The 11187-nt window shown below is 34.3% G+C and overlaps 1 long non-coding RNA gene across 1 annotated transcript; it reads right to left on the bottom strand.

Annotated features, from left to right (window-relative positions):
• Positions 1–10284: 10284 nt before the first annotated feature.
• On the bottom strand, positions 10285–10710 carry LOC143363414 (uncharacterized). The gene is made up of 2 exons (XR_013083816.1): positions 10602–10710; positions 10285–10343 (listed from the first exon to the last, which is right to left on the bottom strand). It is a non-coding gene; the product is annotated as an uncharacterized LOC143363414 (long non-coding RNA).
• Positions 10711–11187: the final 477 nt, after the last annotated feature.

Raw genomic sequence — 11187 nt, 5'->3', positions numbered from 1 at the left:
TAACCGATCGCGCGTAACGCCAGCACCAAGCGAGCGACGTCACGACCTATGTGACGTAACATTCGCGGCCGGTCGTCGGCCCGGGTGTCAGTCGCGAAATTGTAAATAGTTAGAATGTAAGGTGTGCGTGTGTGTGTGTGGCTGTGGGGAGCTCGCCGAGACAAACAAGGTTTACTCTGGTCCTGTTGCGCGATCGCGCAAGGCGGGCGGTTTGTTAGACGCGTTCAAACGGTCTATTCCTATGGCGAGCACCGAGAACACCCCCCTCCCCTTTCGTCGTCTCGGAACGAGCAGACACCGCGAAGCGAGCTCCCGTGTATGAAGGTGGTGGGGCGTCTATCAAGCATGTAAATAGGCCTCCCGAAAAATTCGAATAAGTTCCGTTGTAACATCCTCTGCGAGTACACGCGAATATTTTTCTAACGTTCCAGTAGCTTTGTAATCGGTCGGCTTTGTCTCCCCTGCGAGATAACCACGGGTTCTGTAAAGCATCTCTCCTCTGCGAGAATAATTATAGATCAAGTTAGTGCAATAAAGACAGTTTGTGAACCGCAGAAACCCGGTTGACGCCAGTGCAGCTTCCTAGTTGTAGTGGGGGCGCTGAATTTGGGGGCCCGGGGTGCGAGCTGACCCGGGCCCCCCGGGGGGGAGCGTAGCTCCCCCCGTGATTGGCCGACACCCCCCGGGATAGTTTCCCGGTTGGTGGGGGGTGTCGGTCCCCCCTCCCCCCGATAGGGGAGGGGGACCGTGGGGGGTTTTGGGGAAAGGAAGGGTCGGGGCGTGCCGGATCGCGCCTCCGACGGCCCTTCCTTCCGGTGGCGGCGTCCTCCTGCTCTGGCCGGGGCTGGTTCCTTCGGGACACTGGCCCCGAGCGGGGCACGAGGACTCCGGGAGCTGTGGGTGGACCGAGCTGGGGCTCGGGAAGCCCAATCCGAAGGCTCCAGGGATGGGGACACCGGGCGGGTCCCTCCGCCCGGGGTCTTATAGAGTAGGCAGTGGGGGAGGCTAACCCCCTCCCCCGGGGTGGCATGTATTAGCTGGGAGGTGTCCTGTTGAGTACTCGCGTGATCCAGGCACCTCCCGTGTAGCTTAGGTGGGCGTGAGGTTTTAGTGGGTAGTCTCCGGGGGCTCCGCCCCCCGGAGAGAATCCCACATAACCCCGGCTTCCCCCAGGGAGTCGGGGTATGTATAAAACATTTCCTCACGAAAAAAAAAAAAAAAAAAAAAAGCTTCCTAGTTGTAGTTCGACTCCGTACGTCTCCTTTCCACTCTCTGCACGCGATCCAGTGCATTGTCCTTTTCGCGGACTCTTAATTCAAACCAGGGTCGGTGAAACATATTTTTATATTGAACTTTACTTATGTACATAAAATAATAGTTACATGTATTAATTCTTGAAAAATTGTTTTAGGTCATTATGTTGCCACTAAGATATGCTGCAGTATTTCTTCCGCCACTTTTGTGGAATACTTACTGTTTACGAGAAAAGCGGTGGTCCGATCTAGTCCAAGACATACATATATATCGGCAACATGTTGGAGACAATTTAATGGGCGATTCTTCAAGACAGTACGAGACGAAAATCAAGAATAAAACATGGTGATATTAATTTTTAATTTATTAGTGATTACACATCCTCCTGATTCGCCAATCCGTATATCTATTTTATATATCTATCTCTAACGCTATTTCATTTATTAGCGTACTCTGTATTGCTGTTAAGCATTTTGTGAATACATTTTTATCAATACTTATCATTCTTGCTCTCGTAAGTTTATTATTTATACTTACCTATACGGATCTATCAGTTAATAAGTAATATGGCATAACATCTCCTGTCACAGTGTAATAGTATCACACGTCGTTACATAATTTTATTTTCTAAAGCTATGGTTTCTTGAACTTTTAACTTGCATTGTTTAAGTACAAAATGGTAATAATATTTGGTCTAAGAGCCGCTTTTGAAAAGATTCGACATTCGTACAGAATGCTTCATGGTGTAATGAATATATATATATGCGTAATTTTGGAGGCATTTAAGAATATCAATCTAATTTCAAGCGGTATACTCTGTACATTTATGGTGGAGTCCGAATATATACCAATTGGATGCTAAAATCTGACTAAAATATTTGAGATAAGTAAATTCTATCTGTAAATAGTTAGTTCAAATGCAATGAACATGATACTTTGTGATTTCTTTAATTATATTTTACAGGTGCAATCTGTGTCAAATAAAATTCTCTGAGGACTACCAAGGATTTGAGAACCTGTTATTGAGATACTGAAAATAAAATTCTCTGCCTCTGTGTATTGAGAAAAAAATTTTCATCATTATATTTTCCATCAATGTATCTATAATATATCCTCGTTCTAGAATACTGTATGTTGCATGTCATTTTAAAGTGTGTTGTTAAATGCAACTTATCCTAGCTTTTGTGACACCATTATGTTATAGTTTCACTACACGGCACACTATTTTGAGTATATAGGCATTTCAAACAAAATTCATAGCTTCTGAGCTAATACTTATTGAACTTAACAACTCCAGTATTTAAAAAAAAATACATATATTCATATATAGCGATCTTAATTTTCTACTAGATAGAAAATTTTTCACTAGTTTTTTCAATTTATATTTTATTCTGATCTGATTACTGACTAATTTTTCTATAAAACTTTTTATATGTATTTATATGTGTATTTGTTATATGTATTTATATATTGTGGATTTTAATTGTATTCAAATCTGATAGTATGCTGCATCTGTGAAAACATGAAAGATACATACAGAATGTACAAGTCTTATTCGTTTTTCTGTTATTATATGCTCACTTATGTTTGGAATATAGAACGTAAATGCCCAATTGTCGTGTAATAGATCTTTACTATCATTTACTCTTTATTAGTGCAAAATTGTATATACCTAATTCTGTTTTTACACGATAGATACGTTCCCGAAGAAAATTCGTGTACATTTTTTTATACGTATTCTTCGGGAACATATCTATCGTGTAAAAACAGAATTAGGTGTATATTATTTAGATGAAAATGTTCTATTTTCGTGCATGTGAAAGACTTCGGAATAAAAAAATATATATGAGTGAAGTAAGTAATAAATAAATAAATGAACCAATCCTAGCTTTACACACGGTCTCTGCAGTCATTTGTTTTGTCGTTAACTTTCGTTTGTTTCAGATACTTCTGTTCGTAACTTCATACATGTTCATTTGCTATTCAATTCTCTTATAGTGGTTTGTATCATTTATATTGTGCTACTTTCACTGTTACGTGCTGTTTTAAAAATGGAAAAACTTCCCGGAAAATCCGTCGGTAGCTTTATTTACGTATATAATAATTATACGTATAATAAAGACAATCGCACAAAAAATATTTTTCGCTGTAATACACGCCGTACTACGGGGTGTCGCGGGGCAATAATGGACGTCGGTGATGGTTGTATTAAATTGTTACACGATCACAATCATTTGGAACGAATGCATACAATTGATCAAGAGAAAATGAAGCACGAAATGCTTCAGCTTTGTCGAGAAACGGCGTTTCCATTAAAGCAAATATTCGACGATGTTTGTAGAAAGTAAGTATTAGTTTCTAGTATTTATTAAAAAGTGTGCACTGTAAAATGTAGTCTTTAAATTATGTATGTGTATATAAATTGTGGATTAAGTAATTTATTTTCTTTTATGAAAGATATCCTGACGCTGCATCTGTGCTTTCATATAATAGTGTGAAAGCCACACTTCTTCGTGAGAGACAGAAAAGTTGCCCTCCCATTCCACCTTGTTTAGCTGCTTTATACGAATATTTAAGAACCTCTTCTTTTATGGAAAATATTTATAAAATAATGATAAGCGATGGAGATGGTAAAGTAGCAATTTTATTTTCCACTGAATTGCTGTTGCAGACCCTTAATACCTCTCAATGTATTTATGCTGATGGTATTTTCTCTGTAAGTAACATACAGATTGGTATATGTGATTTAATTTTATGAAGTATGTAAAAATAGATAGTGTTCGAAGCAGTAGGAGCAAAATTAACATTTATTGTCAATATGTTGTTTTATTAGTACATTGTAAAACATAATTTTGATATATTTTAGATTATAAATTACAGTTAATTACAATTAATTTATTGCTCTCTGCTCAATTCGCTTTTATGAGAAATGTTGATAATGCATTTTTCTATAAACATGTCTTTGTTGAATTTGTCTCTACTACATCAAACGTTTTACAATATTGAAAAACCAATGCTTCTCATATAAATGCACCATACACATATACTATATGCTTTTGTATAAAAAAAAGTAATTTAGACAAGAAGGGAGTGATTCCAAGAAGCTGCAATCTGGTATATTACTCGGTTTCTTTATTGATGAATGTGTGGAGCTTATATTAAAGTGACATACATTTTTTAAACGGACTGCTATGTAGTTTAATGAACCAATCCACGAAGCTTGTTGCCTTTTATGCAAAAATACTAAATCATTTTAAGTAAAATTGTGATTAATTTTCCATTTTCATTCGAGACCTACATAAAATAAATATCGGTTAAACCCATTGTTATTCAATATAAACGATTTAGTACCTTTTTTCTAAAAAATGGCGAACTGCATCAAATAATGCAACAAAAAATATGTGATTCCATTTAAAAGAATGAAATTGACGATCACATGTCCTCTATGCGTTGATACGTAACAAAATGTACTTATCAGAATGTTGTTTCCAGGAGACTATACACTTGTCCAAAGTATTTTTCTATGGAACATATATTGTATGAATAATTTATATTTATATCATGATATACATAGTTATTTTATTTTTTAAGGTTTTACCTACTCGGCCACCTATAGCACAGTTATATATTATCCACATTCAGTATATGGATACTGTGAGTACAACAATTTATGTAAATATATTATTTTAATGCACTTGTGCAGTGATTACATTTGTACAACTAGTATAGAGATATGTATACATGTTTGTCCAATATTCCAATTTATACTTATGAAAGCTTTATTTTAAAAGGGAGTTGCTACTGTTTTCGTACTGTGTGAGACATTAACAAAGACTATGTATACAACACTGTGGAGCAAAATTAATGAATTATCTCCTATGCTTAATAAGAATTTAAGAATGACAATGACAGATTATGAAATTGCAGCAATGAACACATTGCAGCAACAATTTCCATTAAGCTGTGTAAAAGGCTGCTGGTTTCATTATAACCAGGTTTGTATACAGGGAGGTCCGTTTAAATAAGAAGACCTAAATGTCTCTTCAGGTTATTGCGATGCAAAAAATATTTGTTACGTAATGTGCATGGAGTCAATGGATCAAATATTTGGCACGAATATTTTTCTCCGAGGGTCAGTTTTTTCGGAGTTGTCAAGGTCATCGATGTTTTTTGATACATAACTACATTTTTATTTTATTGCATCTAGTAACTGATGGAAAAATACATTCAGATATGTATAATGACATGACCTTGATCCTCGAAAATTGGCGTTCCTTTGCGCGGACCATCTCTTTTGGCTATTGTGATGCAAAAATATTTGTTGCGTAATGTGTATATCATCAATAGACCAAATATCTGGCAAGAATATTTTTTTCCTAAGGTCATATTTTCGGAGTTATCAAGGTCGTCCATGTTTTTTGATACATAACTACATTTTTATTTTATTGCATCGAGTAACTGATCGAAAAATACATTCAGATATGTATAATAACATGACCTTGAGCTTGATCTGAAGGTAAAACTTTAATTTTCGAAGATCAAGGCCATGTTATTATACATATCTGAATGTATTTTTCGATCAGTTACCCGATGCAATAAAATAAAAATGTAGTTTTATATCAAAAAACATCGATGACCTTGATAACTTCGAAAAAAATATTCATGCCAGATATTTGGTCCATTGATGATATGCACATTACGTAACAAATATTTTTTGCATCGCAATAACCTGAAGAGACATTTAGGTCTTCTTATTTAAACGGACCTCCCTGTATAATAATATTCTAGAAAATATGCAGGGTGGTCCACCTAAGTAAGGCCACCTAAATATCTCCTCTAATTGTGGGGTTACAAAAAATATTTTGTATGCTATTTGAATGGTTTTAAAAAACCATTCTATTGCAAAAAAAAATTTTTTCTAGGGTAATTTTTTTCGGAGTTTACAAGGTTATCGATGTTTTTTTGCGTATAATTGTATAATTTTTTTTATTGCATCGTGTAGCTGATGTAAAAATACGTTCAGTTATGTACATTACATGACCTTGAAATGACCTTTGAGTTCAAAAATTAAACGGAAACGATAAATTGTCTATCGAAACTTTAGAGACGAAGACGTCGTTCGGGAATCTGTAAATACAACAGAGTGTAAATACAAATGTTTACTATGCGATTTAAAAACCCCACTGACAAAAATTCAGGCGATTTTCAAATCGCATAGTAAACATTTGTATTTACACTCTGTTGTATTTACAGATTCCCGAACGACGTCTTCGTCTCTAAAGTTTCGATAGACAATTTATCGTTTCCGTTTAATTTTTGAACTCAAAGGTCATTTCAAGGTCATGTAATGTACATAACTGAACGTATTTTTACATCAGCTACACGATGCAATAAAAAAAATTATACAATTATACGCAAAAAAACATCGATAACCTTGTAAACTCCGAAAAAAATTACCCTAGAAAAAATTTTTTTTTGCAATAGAATGGTTTTTTAAAACCATTCAAATAGCATACAAAATATTTTTTGTAACCCCACAATTAGAGGAGATATTTAGGTGGCCTTACTTAGGTGGACCACCCTGTATATACCTCTCATAGAAGATATAATCTTAATTCAATTTTTCGTGATAAAGGCTTTATTACGAAAATGGAGCTATTTAGGTCTTGCAGATGCGCCAACCAAAGTATTGTCCATGGCAATGACTTTAGCCTTGACTCCTGAAGACCTTTTTGAAAAAGGATTCTCTGAAATTCGTAATGAATCTGCTTCAATAATTCCTGAATATCCAGCAATAGAAACTTTTATTAAGTATTTACAAACTACGTGGCTACCAAAAATGAAAAAAGTTTCAGTACACGATTGTCCAATAAGAACAAACAATATATCAGAATCCTATAATAATATTGTTTCGTCAAAGTTAGGAAAAGGGAAAAAGAACGTATGGAAATTTTTGGGTAATTGTATTTTGTTTATATAAAATATTTGTATACTATTACGTATTTTCTCCTCTTCTCCTTCTCTATTACAGAATAAGAAAATGATCTGTTATTAAAGATAAATTAGTTCTTAACTTTACAGAACATTTGGAACAGCTACTAATGGACGAAGAAATTAAGGTCAAAAGATTAAGTACAGGACAATCGGTACGTCGTAAAAGCAATAACAAAACTATACTAAGGAACAATAAAATTGAAACATTACAGAAGCAGCTCGCTAATGGAAGGTTTGTAACACATAAATTTCTTAAACTGCATTTATTATAATTGTGTTCATAATTGTATTTATCACTTTTAGCTTTAATGATATTACAAAATATTTCTTTGGGCAGTTCCACTCTAAATTACATCGAACGTGTCTGTGGATTTTTATGAAATTTTGTAATATCTCGCTAGTCGTTCCTCGGCATTGTTTTACCTTTTCGAGTTATAAGGGTCAGAAGTTGAATATATATGTACTTCTTAAGAAAATATGAGCCTGCAGCATCAAACGGTCTTCTTAATGTTGTGCAAGTTTCAGGCAAGAGCATTAATAATTGTCAAAGTTACTACAGTTCAACCTTTGGTACCTTTGACAATCATTAATCTACCAGCTGGAAATGTGAAGACTATTCAGAAGAATCCTGTTAAAATTCTGCTCCTCAAGGTTATTTCAAATTTTGAAAAACAAAAATATTGTTTATAATAATTAAAAAGGACATAGCCGTATGTTACATTCTCTTGGTTAAACTTTATAACTTCACACACTTAATGTTGGTATTTCTAACATTTTTTCAGTTATAATATTTTAAAAATAGTATTCATCAAATTTCGACTTTCATAACTAAAAAAGGTTAAACTGTATCGACGAACAAGTAATGGAATTTTGTTTCCACTTGGAGTGGAATTGCCCATTTATATTGTAAGAATGTTTCCTTATAAAAGATGTTTATACGTAGCCTGGTGTTTAAATAGGTTAACTTTAAAGGAATACTTATTATCTTTTTATAAGGGCAACAAGATAATAATGTGCGGGAATGAAGGTAAAGTATTGCAATTATTATTAATGTAGAAAGTTAAATTATGAAAAAGGTGCAAGTCAAAATATACAAAAATTAAGTGTGTTTCTTATTTTTCAATATTTCTCTCTATATTTCAATATTATTAATAAAATTATTGAAAACAATTTTTTTATTACACCACTTTCATAATTACTGGTAAATGTATCTCCAATAATAATTTTTTAAAGACTTTCCAGACACTTATTTTGACTGTGCTAACAATTCAGTGGTTGCAACTGTAGTTGAGGAAGGCCAAGAATCGCGAAATGAAATCGCCAGTAAAACGCAATGTAGGTTAACACATGGTACGATAAATATGAATAAATGGGGACTCTCCCACTTTCATAATTACTGGTAAATGTATCTCCAATAATAATTTTTTAAAGACTTTCCAGACACTTATCTTGACTGCGTTAACAATTCAGTGGGTGCAACTGTAGTTGAGGAAGGCCAAGGATCGCGAAATGAAATCGCCAATAAAACCCAATGTAGATTAGCACAAGGTATTGTAAATACATATAGACAAATGGTGACCTAGTTCCGATTGCGTTGCCCTTGAAATATGTTGTTAAGGTCAACATTTTGAACAACTCCTTCCTATACATATAATGCTAATGAATTCTCCGGGTGATTAGGTAAAGACAGGAATAATAACAGAATTGAGTTTCTCCTGTAAAAAGAGATTTTTTAAATTTTATTTTTCATGTTCTTATTTTCAACTATTTACAAAGCTTACCTGTAAAAAGAGAAACGACATTAAATGTCAATTATTCCCTATGTCCTTTCCCTAATTACAATCTCTACAATTATTGTGAGTATTTGTTTTACTAACCTAATTACCAACGCGCAGTAAGTGCGCGGGATAAGTTCGGACTATGACCTTGACAACATATGAGAAGGTGAAGGTCATTGGAGCTGGGTCCCTCTTTGTCTATATTTACCGTTAGTAAGTACATTAAAGGGATACAAACATACATGGTCAAATTGTTTGTGTTTGTTTCTGCAGGTTCTCCAGAAATATGTTCTGAATGTGCTACTAATTCAATAAATTTAAAAACAGTTCGAAAAATACAAGTCCAAGTGAGGAAAAAACGTACGAAAAAAGTAATACAAGATAAAGGTACAATTTAAATTAAACCATCTGGACATACAATATGAGAAAATTGAAGGAATACTAAATATCGATGAGAACATTTACTTTATTGATTTTATCTCAACACTAATTGTAAACAATGCCTTTCGCTCTCACATAATATTAGACATAGCTTTGAGGCACCGATTTGTCTTCCAATAGCATATATGTATATGTTGCAAATACTAATATGTAGATTTTCTACTTTTAGATTTTTTTAGAATAATTAAAATTACCCTTTTCTGTCGTATGGAGCTTACAAAATGTGAAGAATTACTTGTTTTGAGATAACTTTGCAAATAGAAGTATATCCTATTTTTTCATCGTCGTATCATATTTGAAATGAAAAGTAGGCCACAATTCAGTGTTCCTTGAATTTTTTTAATAGTATATTGTTAGAAATATTTAATTCTTATTCAATCAAAAGAAAAAATTCTTTTACAGTAAAAGAACTAGTCAACAAGAACATCGACCTTCGTCAGCCGCGTATAATTTTAGAAAAACTTCGAAATTAAAGTGTAGCAGATCTTTTTTATGTGTCGGGCTGAACAACTTTTTACACATCTGCCCATCGCTCGGACTTAGTTTCCGAGATAATTGCAAAAAACCATTGTTACATTTTAGGATCGCTAAAAGAGAGAGTGAATGGAAATTGGAAGAACTGGATGAATGAGAAACGGTTGAATTTGAAAGTAAGTGGAGTGGACTGTATAAATGTTGAAACTAGAACGTATGGATCTACTAATAAATAACTGTATTTCACTGGAAAATGATAGTCAGAAACAAATGTACACTGATGTTGAATAAAGATTAGATAAAGACTATTAACTAAATCGACTGTTAACTCGACGTTAACTAAATCTCGATCCTTCTGGCGTATCCTGAGTATAAAAATACTAAAGTATATTTGTCTAAAAACTTACCGTTGCCGAGATACTTGACTGTGTTCATTCCCTTAGATTCATTCTGGGACGTATTAGAGGATATGCTCACTACGTCAAATGTAAACATTATAAGGCTTCATGAAAACAGTCAAACATCTCAGCAACGATAAGTTATATATATATATGTATCATGGAAGGCGCAGTGTCACATGTGTATTAAAATTATCATTACATGTGGGACATCTATTACACTCTAGTCGCATGATGCATATCATGCAGCATGCAAGATGACCACATGGAACGCAAACTTGTGTTGCTTTCTTAACAAAGCAGATTATGCAATACCCTTCTTTATGTTCTCTAATATCTTCTTTTCGATTATTATTATCATTACTGACTTGATCTTCCGTTTTATCATACCAAAATCTATCTTCAAGAATTTCATAAATGTCATCATCTAGAAAAATATAAATTGGATTGTTAATATATAGTATACAGGACGTCCCACTCAATTGGGATGAATTATACAGGGTGGCCCACATAACTCTGAACAGCTCAATATCTCGAAAACTATGCCATCGATTTTAAAGTTCTCAGTCTTAAATTGCATGGAACTGAAGGGCCTTTCTGACTACATAAACGTGAAGTGGTCTCCCTTCCCCTTTAATGGGGGAGGGGAGGTACCTTTGTAATTTTAAATGGAACCCCCTATAAAATGTTACATATTTAGATTCTACCGGAAAAAACAAGTCAATTTTGTCTGAAACATTTTTTTGTCAGATACTTCCATGATGAGATATAACAGTTTGAAGTTTCGAGTTGTAGGTACTTGAAGCGCTCGGAAATAGCGTTATGGAATTATACGCGCTTGAGTCCTT

The sequence above is a fragment of the Halictus rubicundus genome, unplaced genomic scaffold (genome assembly GCF_050948215.1).
Source record: "Halictus rubicundus isolate RS-2024b unplaced genomic scaffold, iyHalRubi1_principal scaffold0045, whole genome shotgun sequence".
Classification (NCBI taxonomy): Eukaryota; Metazoa; Arthropoda; class Insecta; order Hymenoptera; family Halictidae; genus Halictus; species Halictus rubicundus.
Note: the sequence above shows the minus strand (reverse complement) of the source record. Positions and strands in the feature narration are given on the sequence as shown.